The 19,698-nt window shown below is 39.3% G+C and overlaps 1 protein-coding gene across 2 annotated transcripts in view; it reads left to right on the forward strand.

The window, feature by feature from the left end:
- The window catches only part of adka (adenosine kinase a), a 131,394-nt gene that overhangs the window by 11,132 nt on the left and 100,564 nt on the right, over window positions 1-19,698 (forward strand). The window lies entirely within an intron of this gene.

A 19,698-nucleotide genomic window follows, 5' to 3' on the forward strand; every position in this document is an offset into this window, starting at 1 on the left:
TCTTTGTCTTTCCAAATCAGATGACCGTGTTTCTGTGACATCACCTGGTTTTAGGGTTGATTTTGATTTGCTTCATCGATTAGTGTGTTTAAAGCGTACACGGATCATAAAAGCATGGATCTGACAAAGAGACCTTTTGCACTGTTGGTTTATTCAGCTGTGTTGGACTCTTCCTCTCTCTGTAGGCTCTTATCAGACCAGACGGTGTGTTGCTTAAGTATGCAGAATGTAAAACAAAGTCTGATCTTCATGCTTGAAACAATATAGCATATTGTCTATTAATATTTGGACTTCTTGTGTCGTTTTGCTTGTTGCACAGATGTATGTGTTAAATTAACACTTGTCACTTTGAATGTGACACTTGTGGTAATGATTATCACCTGTGTGCTGTTAACTGTAAACCACGGCTTAATGTTTTATTTGCTCACAAAATATTTTCTCTGAAGTGAAAACTCGCATTGAGTTTAGAACTTTGCTTTCATTGGAAACTTCATCTTCTTTGTGTTGTGATGGGAAGTACAGCTCACCTCACAACTTTTTAGGTGTTTTTCGCTCTGTACTTTGCTCTCACTCTGTACTTATGAATAGTAAATAAATATAGCTTTTCACTGAGAGAAATCATGGACCAACCACCCACACCCCAACACGTTTAAAGAATTCAGTTGCTAAAAATGGTCCAAGTTTTACAACAAGGCCTAACATCTGTCAGTGCTGTTCAGAGGCATACAGTATATCATCTCTAAAGCACTTTTTGTAGTTTCTTGAATGCCCTGAATGTTTTTAAAAGATTTATATTGCAGTGGTTATAATCCCATTCTCTCTATAGGAAGACGCCATCTCTTTTTAAAAAATTATCAACAGAGACCTCTTTTATTGTCCTTACCAGAGACAATAATTAATCACGATACATACTTTTTATATTTGACCTTTCATTTAAGCAATGGACCTCATCTTAAAGGGACAGTTTATCTAAAGAAATTCTGTCAGGAATTAATCACCGTTCCAAACCTGTATAATTGTCTTTGTTTGATTGAAAACAGAGAAAGATATTTGGACGTATACTTGTAAATAAACAGATCTTGGACTCCATTAATTTCCATGTATGAAAAACGACAATGGTAGTCAAGAATGCACCAGAACTGTTTGCTGTCCTATATTCGTCAAAATATCTTTTGTGTCTTACAGATAAAATAAATTATAATGTATGGTCAATGGGGTCCAAGAAATGTTTGGTTACAAGCGTTCTTCCAAATATCCTTCTCTTTGTTGTTCAACCATACAAAGACATTTATACAGATTGCTATATGGGAAAGTCATATGCCAATCTAAGTATTAAACTTGCAAATTAAAGTTGCTTTATCAAATTGTTATAAAAAAAGATGCTTAAGGCCATACATGGTTAACACACTGCGGGTCATGCCTTTGGCATGTTTTAAAAATGTGGTGGCTTTATTGCTTAAATACAGAGCTTTGTCTGTTTGAATAATAATGTTTATTTCAATGTTCAGTGCTACTGTAGCATAGATCACGATCATGTGTCCCAATATTTGGCTTTACATTTCTGGATAGATATTTTGGCATGTATCTGTGCTTCTGTGATTACGAGGCCCTTAGATTCAATTAAGCTTTATTTGTGTAGCACTTGTCACAATAAATACATATTGCTCAAAGCAGCTTAATGGGAAATAGTGCCAATAGTGCCACCTATGACTCGCAGTGAGCAAGCCAGAGGCTAATATGGCTAAGAAGAATTCCCTAACAAACCATAAAAGGAGCCAAGACTCAGCAGGGGAGACTCTCTGAAGTACAGCCTTGTTGAGAGAAGACAGGCAGTGTTGAATTACAGCCATTTATTGTGCACTGATAGAAATGTTTGAGTCTCTGAAATGTTTTGCGGTGTATCTGTAAATAAGTTAATGAGGTTTATATAGTAGGAAGAGTCTCTGAGAATTTATATGCATAAACAGTATATGCAACACTGCCATCTTGTGACAAAGACAACATTTATTTAAGTGTTGCATTTACAATATAATTTAATATTTTTTGTGACTCTTTAAAATAAGGTTGTGTTTATTAATAATTACGGAATGCATTAGCTAACGTGAACTAACATTGAACAATACTTGGACAGCATTTATTAAAGTGAAAAATAAAAATTCTGTCATTTACTCACCTTGTCATTTCAAAGCTGTATGACTAACTTTTTCCCAGAACCCTTCAAAAGCTATTTTAAAAAATATTGTTAATTGCCCCCCCATTCACTTGCAATGGTTTTGTGTCCAAACAGTAAAAGTGAACGGGGCCCAGTGTTATTCGGTTACCAAGTTTCTTCAAAATATCTTCTTTTGTGTTCTGCTTTAGAAAGAAAGTCATAAAGGTTTGAATGACAAGAGGGAGAGTAAATTACTGAATATACATTTTTAGGGTGAACTGTCACTTTAATGTTAGTTCATGGTTATTTCAGCATTTACTAATACGTGTTGTAACTGTTAACATTAGTAAATGCACCATGAACTTACATGAATAATTGCATTGCCATCAACTAAGGTTAATACATAAAAACTATATTTTTAGATCATGTTAATTAGTGCATTTACTCATTTTCACAAATATAATTTTTTTATATTTAAATTTCCACAAATACAATCATTAACTCATTTTCTCAAATATAATCTTATTTTAAAGAGTAACCATTTTGTCTTGGTGTAATTTGTAATATAGCAGTATTGAAAGCATCTTTATCATATGTCTTAAAATGTAAAATAACTAGTAATTTACAGCACTGTTTTGTCATGTCAAAGTAGTCCTAGTCATTGCTTTTTTTAGTGGCAGGCTTGAAATGACACAGTATTTAGTTAAAACACATGTTAGGTATGATACAACAGCCAGCCAGCAGATGGCAGCATACGCTCAGGGCATTTTTATAGTGTTAAACAACACAATGCCACAAGGTGGCTTTGACACATTCTCAACTGAAAATCTTATATTTCACGTTAGCTTTGTTTAGCAGCGGATAAACAGTTTAGCTTTTTCCCAGACTGGCAAAAGATGTTTTTAATTAAGTTATTTTGTTATACTTGTCATTTACCGAAGCTGTACAAGTATAAAGCATACAGCACTCACTCCACATAATCGGCTAATAAGTACTTCTCATTGAAAAATCTACAGGCTTTGATCAATGTCCTTTGTTCCATAGATTGTCCTAATGCTGTGAAGTCTGTGGGCAATGTGTCCCCCCCCATAGACAGTAGAGTCTGCCTGTTTCGTCCATCTCTGATGGAGCTCATTTTGATGAGCGTGCTGTTCTTTATTTGAGAGCACGGGCAGGAAAAAGAGTTGTTACACACTGAAAGCTATACTGCAGGTGCGAGGATCAGGAAGAAATAGTATATTTGAGAGGACAAACCTTTGTGCAAATTGTGCACACTTGCAATATGAGCTTTTACTCCGCGGTGTTTCGAGGCAAAAAGCTTTGTCAACATTAAAGGAAAAGAAGATTGGCAGGGATGCTTAGCTCTTCGAGTTGTAGGACGGGCACAATTAATCACCGGCGCTGCTTTCCTGACACTTGTGCTTGAGAGCTGTACGCTTGGAGAACAAATACTGTTCACCTTAATGAGCCACAAACTTCCACTGTACGGCCCTGTTAGATTATCCCTGTGTGAGCTTTCCTCGCTCTGCCTTCCCATTGGCAGACATGCATCGGTGCTCCGCCAACCCTGGCTGACTGGTGGAAGTGCGGCTAAAACGCCACACCTCGGGATTGGGTTGCAGAGGTCAGTCTGGTGACCTTATCGTGACCTTAGAGAAAGAACGGTTGGTTAAGAGATGCTCAAATTGATTTTATAGTTTTTTGCTTTATAATTTTCATCATTTAAAAAGTCACGACTCACACCAGCATCAAGTATTCCCTAAAACAAACAACTCAGCAACCATTCAAATATGTAAATCTAAGGTGTTTCGTGGACAGGGGTCAACTTCAGGATCTCTCCGCTCACGATCAATTGTCCCTGGCTGTTCCGACTCCATCTCTGGCTCCTGCCTGATTCGTTTCCCATCATCATCTCTTTACAGCCAGATCTCCGCCCCTCTCTGTAAGTGATTTCCCCTAATGGCTCAATGTCCGAGCACTAACCTCTTCCTCTCAACCCTGCGTCCATTCTGCCCAATCCCTTTTCGATGAAAAGAGAGACCGTGTTTGTCATCATTCAAACCCTGCTCTACGTTCTCAGATTTATGTGCTGTGAATTACGGCGGCAGTAACCCAGCTGCCAGGAAAGCTCCAGACTGTTCGCCGCATCCCGGCGTAGAAACGCAACATTGGCTTTTACGGCCACTGTGGGATTTTCCATTGGTCTTTGCCCTCGCAGGTGGGGACATAGATCTCTTTTTACCGAGGCGGATGTAGCCAAGTGTTACAAGTCAGGTAGATTCGTCCCAGACTTAGTCCTGCGTGTTCATATTTTTAATGTCTGTTTGTTCTTTCTAGTCAAAGCTGGACGGTCTCTAATTGCTAAGCTGCAGGCCGCCGTGGACCTCGGCCAGGCCGTCTGTTTTCATGCTGCACTAAATGCCGGCCTGATGGCGGTGGGCTGCTCCCCCTCCACCATCTCCTTACGAGTACTTATGTCTGCCGTGTTTACAGCGTTCGGATGCCTCGCCACTCCCGTTTGGTTGTGTCGGGTTGTGAACGGCCACAAACCCCCAGCTTTGATTTTAATCGTCTTAAATCACTCTATAAAACTGACCTCAGACCTGCTGCTTTGTGCTTACTGTCTCCCTAGCACCTCATTACGAACAGAGCTGAATGATTATGTGCACTCTGTTGCCCCCTAGTCCTGGCTTTGATTTTAGTCGAGACGCACCGTCTGTGTTTGTGTCTGCGTGTGTGTGTCCTCCAGCAGGTGGAGCCGTAAATCAGAGCGCTCTTGACCGTTGGCCAACTACCATCATGGAAAATATGCTGGGTGTGTAATGAAGTATTGTCGGGTGTTAGAGGAATATGTTTTTCCTAATGCGGTATTGTTGAATGATTCTGATGTTTTTAACAGGGCGGTGATGAGCAGCGGCTCCCTTAGGTTTTGCGTTGTTTAGGCTGAGCCATTGGAGATGAATGTTTGTTTATTATTGTTTTTTATTAGTGATTTATCCATTTTTAGAGTGTTGAGGTGCAAGATAAGATCACAGTACACTTAAAGAAAAATCCAATGTATTGTGGCTAGGGGAAACCAGCATTAGTTTGAATCCAGCAGTTAAAAGTATTGTAACCTAACTTATAACCTAATTTAAACAGTTGGGCCATGTGCGTAATTACCCTCATTTATCTCTGACTGATTCCCAGCCAAAAGTTCTCTAAATGAGCATACTTTTACAGAAACGGAGATCCTACAGTCAGTTTGTGGGAGTAAATTGGACTGGAAAATTCCGCTTTTCCTTTCTTCTTCATTACCGAAGAAACACTTGAGCGACGCACTCCTAGATGGTTCCCATTAGGCCGTACGCTGCTCTCTGCATGGATATGAATTATTGACATGGAACATCACAGCCCGACGGATCATCCCGTGTGTTTCCCTCAGGAGATCATTCAAGGGCAGTCTCTTTAGTTGGGGTTTGAAGAGCAAAGGAAGGTCTATCTTGTGCCATCTGCCTGCTTTCAAACTTAGCAAGTCTTTATATGCCGCTCTGTCAGTCTAATTGTAACCTGGACGGTCACAGCGGAGAAGTGCTCTTTGGGAACATGACGGGTACAAGTCCTGACGGCGCTCCGTATGTGAGGGGTCGCACAAACTTCACTCAAATGTTCAGGTTTGATGCTCTTGACCCAAAAAAGATCTGATGGCAGTAACCTTACCGTTAGGACCGTGTTCATGTTAAATGGATGGCTCACCCACAAATTAAAAAAAAAAAAATTAAATGAAGAAATCTCCTTTAAAATGTCACTTTTACCACTACTCACTCAGGGGCCCCAAACAAATTTAAATGATTTTAGGATTTTACAAAAGAAATGGTTTAAATAATTTGTATATATAATAATTGTTATATTTTTTGCATTATTATTTATGACATTCATCACTGTTTGTCCATGTTTATGACCCAAAAAGCACATGCATCATAAAAGTAAATACATTTCTACATAATTTATAGGTGTTTGTGAGTAAAACGAATACTGTATTGATACTGATAATTTTATTCAATTAAGGCTTAAACACAAACTTGCATCAAATTAAAACATGGTGGCACAACATAGCATTAAATCTCTTTCTTTTTTGCGTGTCTCATGAGTTGTCAGATTTTCTCACAAGAACCAATAACATCTGAAGTTATCGTTGTGCCGCTTAATTTGATGTTAGTTTTCAGAGTATAAGAAAAAAATCAACCCCTTGTCTTTCGCTTCACTCAGGTTTGCCGCCAATAATGCGACTCCCACTCGGCCGAGGGGCTTGATGATGTCTGTGTGATATGGTGATGTCATCACTACAAGCTTCATGTGCACCTGCGTCGCTCATCAAAAACAGATCATTTCCGATTTGTACGTCTCGTCGTTAATATTTGTAAAGTTAATGACTAGATTCAGATTGATAGATTGCCAAGGCAACGCGACACGAGGACTGCGTCCGTGACATCACGGGATAATTAGGCCCGCAAGCGCGCGAGTATCCGCAACTGCGCTGATTTGCATTTTAATACGTTGTTAGCATAGGTGAAGGTTTATCTCCTCTTGATTAGATTCCAGTGATGTAATTACAATGCGGAGTTTTACTTCTCAGAAAGGGCACCGCGCATAAACATCAATATGATTACCAGTAATTGTTTCAAAACAAATAAGCGGTCGGGTAATCAGTCAACGGGCCGCCTCTGAATTGTTTTGGAAGACGGCCTCCACCGCAGAACGTCGCGCTCGCCTCATTTTAACATCTCAGTTTAAATTGGCTTTCCACTTGTCAGAGTAAAGAATATTTTAAAGATGAGTGGTGAAGGCTCAGAGGTAATCAGTGCTTTTAATGATCTTATTTGTGCGTGAGTGGCTCTGTAGACATTACTTAAGAGTCGTTGAGAGAGATGAGACGCCGCGTTTGAAAAGCTGTCCCCTGACAGCCAGATCCATCCATTTATAAAAGAGGAATTATTATTGACTTTCCCCTGTCTCTCTCTCCTTCCGTCCGTCCGCTCTTTTAAAATACGGAACAACCTTGGGAAGCTTAGAGAAGAGAATAAGTAATGACATCGCCGTCACGCTGAGACGTGGCTTACCGTGAAATGGGCTATTGATTTTAAACAGATAAACTGTGTTCCCTTTTTGTGTCGAGAAATTACCGAACAATTTAATTAGGGCTGGAACAACAATATTTATTGCCAGATTTGTTTTGTACCCATCCACCCCTCTCTGATTTCCTCATGAAGTTCTTGTTAAACTACCCGAACAATTACACAAACCGTGTCGATGTCTTTCATGAGCGACAGTGAAGGAGAGAGAGTGAGAGAAAGGAGGAAAAATAATAAATGCATTTATCACACTGTTAATTCCTGAAGGTCTGGCAGTCTTGGAGCAGCAGATGACTCTGTTGAAACAAGGATTGACGTTCGCCTTTACGTTCCGTGTCATCCTGCATTGTTTGCCCGTGTCCCAGTGCGTCTGTTAGCTGTTTGTGTAAATATAGCCTTCAGTCTCTATCAAATGAGAAAACTCTCTAAGGTGATTTTCAAGCGGCTCTGCTTTGTCAGACGACATTTGTTATTCCTTCGTTCCTATGAAATCATCGCACCTACTCATATGCATGTTAAACATTTACATGGTTTTCTAAACTGATTCTGTTTTAGTCCGAATTAACCGGTCGTTAATAATGTCCTTTGGTTTCAGTGCTTCGGGATGGCTCGTGACAGCTGTTTAGGGTGGAGAACGATATGTGCGCGCTCGCCGCTAAATGATTAAATAGTTAAAAGGCTCTTGATTGTAGCCGAGCCACGTGATCCCTTGGGCCCCGCAAGGGGGGAAAGGTCCCGAAGCAGCTGCTGCTTTTGAGCAGGACTCCTTAAGCCCTCTGAGAGCGGGGGCCCCTCGCCGTCTGTGCTCTAAGGTGCTGAAAAACAGTTATTCAAGTCCAAATCCAATGAGCCCCCGTGTGTCTGTGCGCGAGCGGGATGGTGTGTGCGTGTTCGATTCCAATCCATCCCCTTGTGTGAAATAAACACCCAGGCTGCTCGGATTCCCCAGTGCGGATGGCTAGGAGCAGGTGTCCCCCAAAGCTTTATTAAGTCTTTTCCATCTCTCTCCATTAATGTGGTGAATTTGCTTCAGCGGGGAGGAGGCCCTCACAGGAGGCCACAGACATTCCGTCTGTCTGCGATCCGGACGCGAGGGGCCGTGCGTGAGAGAACGTCAACCGCCGCGTTCCATAGAGAGCTGGCTTAACCACGCCGTTTCATGTTTTACGTAAGCGGATTTGAAAGGGCGGTTCTTGTCGCCCTCAGCCAAGAGAAACCTAGCTTGAGTCACTTTTGAAATCTGAGCTGCACCTTTGAACGGGTATGTGACAAAATTGACAAAACCAAGAGACGGCCAAGCCTGAAGAAAAAAGTAGCTAGGTGAAAAGTTACACGTTGTGAACCACCACTTCCTTTTGAGCGTTAAAGCTGTGGATAAGCAAGGTGTCACGATTACATATTGTACAGCTCTATAGATTTTCAAAATGTTTTAAGGTACAGTGCGCAATTTTTTGGAGGATCTATTGACAAAAAGTGCAAAATGATATACAAAACTAAGTCTTCAGAGGTGTATAATTATGTTTTTATTTAAGAATGAGCTATTTACGCAAACTGGGGTAATTCGCTATGTTGTTTCTACAGTGGCCCTAAACATACAGTACAAACAACTGCTCCACAGAGCGTGTTTGGTAAATACGTCATCACCTTCAGCAAAAGAAGTGATAACGTTATGGGGTGGAGTGAGCCATTGGTTTCAATTTGCAAACTCACTGCTAGATGCTGCTAAATTTCATACACTGGACCTTTAAATCCAGTTTCTTTTTTGACATGTTTTTTTACAGAAAACAAAATCCCTCCCTTTCAATGTATGTGTGAGAAAATTCAGGCTTCGTAGAAATTTGTTTTGAAGTAGGTGGAAATTTTCAGGAGTGTTATGATTAACATGAAGAGCAGTCAAGGTGGCGGTCCACCCTCCTACGGAAAGTGCTCCGTACAGGTTAGGGTTTAAGCTAGCACATGGTCCTGGAACAGAGAATACTGATGGAGACATTAGTCAGGCTGCAATTGGGGGTTTATTTTTAGAGGGTGGCATTTAAAGCCAGGACACTTGGTTCTGCCTGCCTGTTAATGACTCATCTGGAGAGAGAGAGAGAGAGAGAGAGAGTGAGTGGACTTTTTGCCCAGCCGCCAACAAAAACTGCATTCTGTATTGTCACACAGCTGCCCTCTGGCTCTCACAGACCTCAGATCAGCATGTGACGTCCAGTTTTTAGAGTAGACTTTTGTGGAATATGTTGTTTAAACGTTGTTGCACTTGCTGTAATACAACGCACGGAACCACAACACGAGTATCAAATGTAAAAGTTGCCTTCTAGTTTCCCATCTTAAATGGTTTGGGTCAGTTTTCTGACAGGCCTGTATAATTTACTTGTTTATTAAGAGGCCAACGCTGACGTGCAAGCATCGACCACCTTGTTTCTATTTAAACGCGGGCCGCTGGCGAATGAATGGCCGCTTTGTAGGTTCGGTCAGTATGATGCTTGTAAATTGTACATTTCCTCTCTGTTCCTGCTTTATGTGGAATTTACATGACAGCTACATTAATAATGTCCCACGCTCCTGCCACCTGGTATGTGCATTTCCAAATAAATGAACCCATCTATTTCACTTCATAATTCAGACGTGCTCGGCAGTCAAAAGTTTATCCTGACTTTTCAAGACCACCCAACAGCAGGTTAAATCTGTTCCCCGTCATTAATCCTGAATGTTACTCTGTGTTTTGTTTTCTCTGTATAGGTGTCTGTATGTGTGCTCGTGCATGTTTTTATGTGAGGACATGAGTTGGCTTATTCTAGTTGGGCCTCTGCAGAATTAGTTTGACAGTGAATTCTGGCTATGATTTCAAATGGGAAAACAGGGCAGCTCTTTTAGAGGTCATGTTGTGTGTCAATTGCTCTAACAGATGCTATATAAATCTTTAATAGAAAGTACTGTATAGACATGCACCTAATCCCAGTACATCCTGGTCCAGACAGTCTCTCCCGAGCAATGCTGGAGAAATACAGCACCTTTGACTTTCACCCTGCACTAGATGTCTTTATTAAAAGAAATGGTTTACACAAGAATGAAAACGTAATCATTTTTATTATCATGTTTATTCAAACTTGATTTAGTTTTGGTTGATTTAGTTTTAGTTTTGTTTAATTCTGAACTACTAACAAAGTTTCTCCCAAACTTCATACAAAAATATAGTTTCTATTTTCCTTTATTTGCAGAAGATGAAAACTGGAGAAACAGGTCAAATAACAGAAAAGATGCTCTGTATATTTTCAGACCTCAATGAATACAAAGAAAACTAAATTATACTAACTTTTAAGCAATTTAACAATATTATTTGTGCATGTATTTAGGAAAAATAAAATTATATTATAATGTTAATTATCGCAGTTTTTATGTGTTTTCTTGTCATGCTGTCAGTCTTTCCCATTGCTGTTGGATGACTTTGTCACTCTTGAGGTTTGATTTTGTTGGACTGGACTGGAATGGACACAATTATACACCTCACAGGTGTCTAGAAATGCTGATTAAACCAAAATTTTGAATGGTCCCCAACTCCCATTTTTTCAGAAGCTGTATACTAAAATAAGCTAAAATACATCTATGTCCTTATTGAAAGGCTTTGACATCTGCTCTAACTCTCATGGCAACTTCACGAGAAAAGTAAAGAACAAAGTATATTGTTTTATTTAGATCTTCTCCATGAATTGTTTGGTCTGGTTTATAACCACTCTTAATGATTTTTTATTATAGTGTTTTTACATTCTTTTTGACTTAAAAACGTATTCCCCAACAATTGTAATTGCATGTAAAAGAGTGTCCGGTACATTCAGTACTGTTATATTTGGAACAACATGAGGCCAGTAAATAGCACATTCATTTTTTATTTTGGATAACTATTCCTTTAACAATTGTTCGACGTGACGGATCACTGTGTTCTCGGAGAGCAATTTCTCAATTGATAAAAATTAAATTAAGCTCTCCACTAAAAGCTGCTCTACAACTGCTTATTGCACAGTTTCTCACCGCATCGCAGCGCCTTGGCATAAACTTCAACACGCACTGCGCTTTATTATTCACCCGGGCGATTACTCACAAAACAAACTGTTCCTAGTAAAGCATTTCTGCTCTTTTTATGATCTCCTCCACTTGCACCCTTGAGTGTTTTCCATTGATTCCTCAAGGAGCTCTGGACTTATATAAACCCTTGTTTACAGACAAAAAGCTTATATTTATTTGTCAGCTGTCCTCTCTGGTGTACAACACATCCTCGGCTGGGAACATATCGGCATTAGCATTATGAGCTCAAAGAAGAATTGTAAACTTGATGTGATCGTAGCTCGACTCTAGGTTGATCAGCACGCTCCCATAGCACTGCCGAACAGTTCATCTAGAGATGATCCAAAGGAGATCCGTGAATCATTGAGGGCCTTGTACACTGCTGAACTTGTTTTATGTACTTCCCTAATACTGTGTCTTTTATCAGACCTCTTATCTAGATCTGGACACAATCCTTTTCTCTGACGAGGTGTTTTATAATGAGAATTTAAGAACTTGTTGTTATTGTTAGTTCTGTATGTTAAGCTTGTGCCGTATCTGCTGTCATGAAGGCAATGTGGATGGGCTATGCTTTAAAAACAGTATTCTGGGAAATATTTGAAAATCGCACCCTCCACTGCATGCACTCAAATAGGCTGCATGCATGCATGTATAGGCTACACACACATAGGGGGAGAGGGAGAGAGAGACCATTCTCGCTTTCCATCTTTATGATATAGTAAATTTACGATAACGTGCTGAAACATATTAACATAATATACACATCGGGATAAACATATGACAGAAAATATTACGAACAGCCTGAACGGCACTAACAGTATCAGCGGAGCGGAAGCATATCTTTAGCGATCATCTTAGTGATAAGTGCCGTTGTTTGCTCGGCCCGTCTAACATTCAATTTGTTTGATCTGATCTTGAAACTAGCCGATTGCTGCTGACCTGGCTGTGGACGCTTGGCCCTCAAATGTGAACGCTCATTCTAGTGGTTGACCTATGAAAAGCAATCTTCGCATTGAGATGGCACTGCACTTAATTTTCATTCATTTTTATAGAGGACCCCACACGTAACTCATACTTAACATTGTCTCAAGTTACCGTATATGCCACGTCTACAGTGGGCCTAGCCTACGTAATGTTATCGAGTGTTAGACTTCTTCAGTTGTCTGTCGACAGCTTTTAGGTGCGTTATTAGCAGCGCCACCCTCTGCTTAAATGAACACATCAACACGGAAAACACAGGGAATTGTTTTTGTTGTTCTTTATTTTTAGATGACAATCACACACACGATTCGATGTTCTATAATTAAATCAACTATTCCAATATTCGAAAATCGTGAATCATCCTTAGAGGGCTGCGGCTCTGTGATGAGCTGTCAGTGGTGTTTAGAATATGGCCTGTGTTAGTGAAGTGATGCATTCTTTCTCCATTAGAGGTCTGATCCCCAAACAATGTCGCTGGCAGGGTGGCGCGTCTCACTTCGACATTTAGAGTGAGCTGTCTCATTGTTCTTGTTTAATTGTATCCAGTTATATTGACAAAAACAATGTTATTGGAGTGGAGGAGGATATTCTGGATCTAATTAACTGCGATTGTTGTGCATCAAAGCTCCATCTGAAAGAATTTCCAAGACTTGACCTGATTTTGTTTAGCAATATCTTCCTTTGTGTCCCTCTCTACATACTTCTATTTTAACAGCGATCAGTGTAATAGCTTTCCTGGAGCTCAGTGGTAAGAGCATTGCGTTAACAACGCATGGTTGTAGGTTCCATCCCAGTGAATTGCACATACCTATGTATAAATGTATAGCATAATGCAATGTAAGTCGCTTGCGTCTGCCAAATGCATACATGTAAATGTAATAAAAATTAAGAGCAGGGTGATGTGGTGTATCTTTAGTTGCTGTCTGAATAGACAGCTCTCATCTTGCTTTAATACGTCTAACCACAAGCATATGCCAGACATGTTGCCTCTGGTTTTGTCAATCTGATGTTTAAGCACATTCTTTTCGGCTCTTGTAACATTTGTGGTGGAGCATTTCAAAGAGCGCAGGCTGACATTTCTCACTGTGCTCCTCTTTTCATAAGTGAACATTTGGTGCTTGCAAAAAAAATAGAGGAAACATGGTCCTTGTGCTTCATTTAAATGAAATGGTTTGATGCCCAGCCGCATTCTTGATTCATCATGGATCCTGTGGTTTACATCTACTAGGCACTTAAATGCTTCATGTTATGAATGAAGAAATTTTGCTTTATTTTATGTTACAGCATTTAGCGGACTGGAACCAACATCTTGTCCACAAATTTATTTGACCAACATATTTTCATCTTTTGGCATAGAGAGATTGCATATGATTGTGTTTAAACATTCATAAAAAGTGACAATAATATTACTTTTTAAGCAATAAACATATTTTTCCACATATTTTTATTTCATTAAAGTGACACCTATTGGAATATGCAACAGTATTCACTATCCCAGAAAATCAAATCGTAATGTTTTCAAGACTGGCCAAATCTAATTTAAACATGTCATTTTTCATATGACAATAATATTTATTTTTATGGTATCATGTTTCGTTTTGAGTAATTTAAAAGTAGATTTGCGTTTCGGTTTCGTTGTCAATACGATAAAACATATTATTGAATACATCTATATAATAAGTCTAATGTGAAAATCTTTGTAAATTTAATTGTATTGTAACAGGGCCAGCCTGACTGATGGTCCAACAGATCACAAGAGAAGATATTTTGAAGAATCTTGGCAACCAAAAACTGTTTCTCCCCATTGACTTTTATTGTGTGGACATAAAACCAGTGCAAGTCAATGGGGAACAGCATTCTTTTAAATATCTTTTGTGTTCTGCAGAAGAAAGTCATACAGGTCTGAAATGACAAGAGGGTATAATGATTTCAGAATTTAGATTTTTGGCTGAACTGTCCCTTTAAAGGTCCAGTCAGTGAAATCTGCCGGCAAGGGAACCCGTGGTGTATGTAGATCGAAGTATCTCATTGAAAGGTAATAAAAACATAACGCTTCATTGTGTAAGATCTTTATACACCTCTGAAGACATAGTTATGTATTGCATTTCTGTCAAAAGATCCTCCAAAAAAATCACACACTGCACCTTTAAATGCATAAGCACCATAACAGGCCAAGTGCACCTCAAATACCTCTTGGTTGTTTACTACCCCTTTTCAGATGAACTTGTGTTTTCCGCTTTCTTTTACCTTCAGCTTCTCGTGAAGCTTTAATAGAAAACTCTCCCCTAGGTCCAACAACCTCATCTACACGACTTCAAACCTAGTTTCCATCCCCAGATCCACACCACCACCTCCCACTGTACCACTTACTCCCTTTGTCACCACTCCACTGCCGCCAAATTTACATTTCTGAAATAAGAGGCTTCTCACAATTGATTGTGTTTTCCACAATCTGACTGGAGTGCGGCTTTGATGTTGTTCGTGGAGTGCCTAGACACAAGGCTGTGTGTAGAGTAGTGTTTGCCTGTGGCCATTGATGAACAGTCCCTGCCTCTCCCCGCAGGCTCGCTGTTTGTTTGTGTGAATTGCTTATGTAGCCACATCAGCTGCTTCCAGTCAAGCTACTATGCAGTAAATAAAACTGCCGTCAATATTGAGCATCGCCAGTGTTACTTCCTGCTGTGAGGTGGACTGCTTTTTTCCCTTTGCCGAGTTAATAAGTAAACAGTTGTGAATATCGCCTTTTTCGATCGATAAGGTTCACACGTATGTTCCTTGTTGTGCCTGGTGGTTAGATTTCGATCCTTTTATTCAGCCTGAAATAGCTTAAGAGTGGGTTTTTTTGGTCCGAGGAAGCATAGTTTTGTCCATGCAGTCGTTGTTGCCAGGCAGATTTAAAATATTTAATGTATGAACTAAAGCGGTTGTAAATATCTAGTTGGAAATATGACATGTTTTTCACAGTTTTTTTTCTCAAACTAATTGTTTATTCACATGGACCGATATAACTGTATATTCAAAGTAGGGATGCACTATAAATGATCATTTTTAATGTTATCGTTATTGGGCGATACATTTCTTTAGGCTGATATATAATAGCCAATAAATAATGAATCATTTCCTCTGGTTAAACCGCTTCGGCTGCATGATGCTCACTGTTAAAATCCAGAACAGTACTGTCTAGCTTTCCTGTAGCTCAGTGGTAAGAGCATTGGTTGTGGGTTCGATCCCAGGGGATTGTAAATACCTATGTAAAATGTATTGGATAAATAAATGTAAGTCGCTTTGGATAAAAGCGTCTGCCAAATGCCTAAAATCTAAATGTAAAATGTAAAAAATGTCTATGTGTCATGATCATTCACTTACAGCTATTAGCAAAACATATTTGATGTAATATGCAGATAGATATTTATTAGGAACAAAAGCATATTGTTTGAAGGCGACTGCTGTCTGAATGCTTTCTTGAGACCTGCTAGACTTGTGGCTATTGAGAACACCTTACTGGGTTGCTCTGGAAGAACATCTATAATTTAAAATAATAATTTATTTAAAGAAATTGAAATAAAAGTTAAAGAATCTTGAATTAGTATAAATTAGGCTTGGTACATGATTTTCGGGGCAAAACATAATTTTCAGTTTCAGAAAATGTTGTATTAATTTTTAGATATGGTTTATCAGTCGATATGTTGGTTATCGGCTTCCAATGTTCAAGATTGATTGGCTAAAATTTAAATATCAGTGCATTACCACTTCAAAGTAATATTTAAAGGGACATTCCACCCAAAAATTATAAATCTTTCATGATTTATTCGGTCTCAATTTGATCCAAATCTTTCAAAATGTATAGATATGAGGAACTGACCTTGGCACCCATAGTAGTACAATTTCTTTGTAAATTTCTTTGTTCTTTTGAACATTTAAGAAGATATTTTGAAGAATGTAGGAAAGCAAACAGGTCTGCGGCACTTTTGACCACCATTGAAATTATTTGGTTGTCAATGGAGGTCAAAAACAGTTTAGTTACAAGTATTCTTCCAAATATCTTTCTTTTTGTTTATCAAACCAAAGACATTTATACAAATTCGAGGGTGTGTAAATGATGACAGAATTTTTATTTTTGAGAGAACTGTCCCTTTAAGTAACAACAATATTTACTTGCATATATATTTTTGATAAAACATTTTAATATGAAACATGCCTTGTTGAAAAAATTCATTGAAATGCAAAGTTTTGTCTTATTTATACATTTTAGTTACTCTTATGTCTCTGTATTAATGTGCCTTTTCATCAAGTTTCCCAAGTCAAACTTTTATTGTGAATTTTCAATGTATCACCCAGGCTTGGTTGTTTTATTCTTCTTTTGCAAGTGTTTTAGTGTTCAGTTTTTCTCAGAGGGTCAGCTGTGTGTGTGTGTTTGGTCTTCAGCCCTGCTTTGTAACCTTTCACTGAGGCACCGTGGCAGCTCTCCCATCAAGAGTTCTCCAACTGACCCATTTCAGGCCATAACTAAGATGTGTCCTCCAGTGGAGAACTGGGCAGAAAGTGCAAGAGGTTTTGTGTGTGTGTGTGTGTGTAAAAGGTTAATGTGTTTGTATACGTATGGTCGTGGTTTGACTTGCTTAGCTCAGTCCCACGCACTGTGGTCAGAATGGTTAGGTTTTTTTTACTGTGCTGAGGAAGTGTGTATATTGTTCCCACGCTATGAAGAGATCAGGGTCTCATGCATTAGACAGGGGGCGCTGTCGGCCTCTGCACTCAGCTCTGACCCATGGATGTTGAAAAGCAGCTTAATTATTACGACCTGATGCAGAGATGTTTATAAACGTGCGGCACAGTTGAGTAAACTGGTTTAAATGAGGTTTTTTTTTCTTCTGTGTGAAATAAGTATCTTCATTTGCAGTTTTGCTCAATGGGTTCATCCACCCAATTTAGTTCAGAAAGTCCAAGTAGCTCCTTACTTGTATAATAAGTGAATATAGATTTTATGATAAAATCACAAAAATCAACTTTAGATTAAACTTAAACCTTAAATAACCCTAAATAGGTTTGAAATCATGACATTGTGTTACAAGACACATAAAAACCAACAGCTTGTCCCATCAGTGACGCCAACATGCTGTTTCTTCAGCCCAGACTACTTTGTTGTCCTTTTGTGTTCTGTGGAAGAAAGTCATACGTGTTTGTAGTGAAGCAACGATGTGTACATTTTTGACAGGATTTCCATTTTTAGGTGAACTGTTCCTTTAAGAGGCAACTAAGACAGGTACACATGTGACGGTGCTCTCAGAGGTGTCACTCCAGCCTTTTGAAGCTTTTGTATACGGTGAAGACGAGGCGGTGTGAGAAACCGGCGCATTTGTTGTCGGGCAGCATCTTGAAGAGCCTCAACATGCCAGCCAACTCCAGCCCGAGCCTTTTGTTGCCAAGCGTGCAGAGCTCCTGTTGCTAAAGGAAGTACTTAAATGTGTAGTTATGTGAGATCTTTCCTCGCTAAAGCCGGCCCCCCGCTGCTCCTTCCTGCTCTTTGGCTGAATATGAAGTGTTGCTTGATGGGCTTTTCCCCTCTGACAGTGTCACAAGAGGAGTGACAGATCAGAGAGAGGGCTGACCCTCCTCCCAGAGAAAGTGCCGGGAGCCAGGGGTGGCACATTCAGAGCCCCAAGGCCACTCTGTGCTAATGGAACATGATAAGCTTTTCATGAATCATTGTGTGAAGCTGCTTTTGTGCGCCAGTGTCTCTTCAGGCTTGATACATCGGTGCCGTCATTGCCATTCTCGGAATTCATGTGAACACAGATTGAATTTACATGTTATTTTTAGTTAAGGTGTCAGAGATTTTTTTGGTATTTCATTAGCAGCCACACCTAAAGTTTCGTTCTATAGCTTTTCTCTCTGGTATGGTCTTGGCTGACGTCCTTGTCAATAACAAGCAATAAAATGGCATAGACATTTATAGGTTATGTTTTGTACCATAATTCTAAGCCTGTAAGCAACCACCCACAGTACATTACAAATGGCACAGAAAACCACTCAGAGATTTTTCATACTATTTGCATGAATATGCAAAATTTAGGAGCGTTTCTTTAGCATGTTGCTATGCCTTCTCTGATATGTATATGTGTATATATACATATCAGTGTATGTATATAATGTGTATATATGTATATATATATACACTATGCAGTAGAGGCCAAAAGTGGAAAATGTATCTCTTCACTCTTAAAAGGATAGTTCCCCCAAAAACAAAAATTTATTTCATCATTTACTCACGTTCTTGTCATTTCAAGCATGTCATTTGTCCGCAGACCACAAAATAAGATATTTTGAAGAACGTTGGTAACCAAACATTGGAATGAATATTTTGTTCAAACCTGACAGTTGTTTAAGCACATGTTTCACTTTTGGCCACTCCTGTATGTTTATATATCAGTCTTTGGTGTAATGTTATGCATTACCTCTCAAGTTAATTTGAAATTCAAAGGATCTGCCAGCAATTTTTTAAATAGACCTGCAATTTTCACCAACAGTGTCCAATCGCGCTGCAAAAGAATCAACTTCCCTTAGTAACAGCTGCCCCTAGATGATACATAAACACCAAAATATAGTTTAATACCAGTATTACTAGATAAATATTTTTGTGACCCCTCATCTTCAGTGATTCGCGCACATGTGAGTTTCCTTTATATGTTTACGCTTGTGAGCTTTATCTCTTACCAGACTTCAGTCTCAAACATGAGCTTTACGTGAAGGGAAGCTCAGACGAAAACACAAGGGTGTGCGTTTGTGCAAGGTCTGTTTATACCGCTTGTGTATTCAGTGCAGAGGCCACGGGAGGTCGTGTCCTTCAGTGACTCATACTATTTGCATGCTGTTAAAATCTGTTGCATACACCGGTCTGTGCTGAATGCTTTCCTCTGTAATAATGTCCAGACACAAGGCAGGTCGATTGTTTTCTTTGTGTGGGTCTCGTGTATGTTTGTGTGCATGTCTCTACGTGCTGATAGATTCGTGCAGAAGTACAGTACACTCACACATTCTCAGAAGGCTCACTGCCCTGCGGCATAAGTCCTCCATTTCCTGTTTACAGTGTCTGAGGTTTCCTGTTCTCAATGCATCTCCACTGGGTGATATTGTGATCTTGCCGTTTTTGCCCCGGACAAGGCTGTGTCAAAAATATAACCTTTCATCAAAAATCCCACCTCATTTTGTACTGTTTAATGTTTAATAAATATATATAAAAATATTCAATTCTTTGTGCATTCATATTTTTTTATTTGATATGTTTAATATAAAAAAATTCAGACCCCACCTCTTTTTGTACTGTTGTATGTATAATAATTATACATGTTAAATATAATATTCTATGTATGGGTGCCCAGATACTTTTAATTTGGTATG

The sequence above is a fragment of the Triplophysa dalaica genome, chromosome 11 (assembly GCF_015846415.1).
Source record: "Triplophysa dalaica isolate WHDGS20190420 chromosome 11, ASM1584641v1, whole genome shotgun sequence".
Lineage (NCBI taxonomy): Eukaryota > Metazoa > Chordata > Actinopteri > Cypriniformes > Nemacheilidae > Triplophysa > Triplophysa dalaica.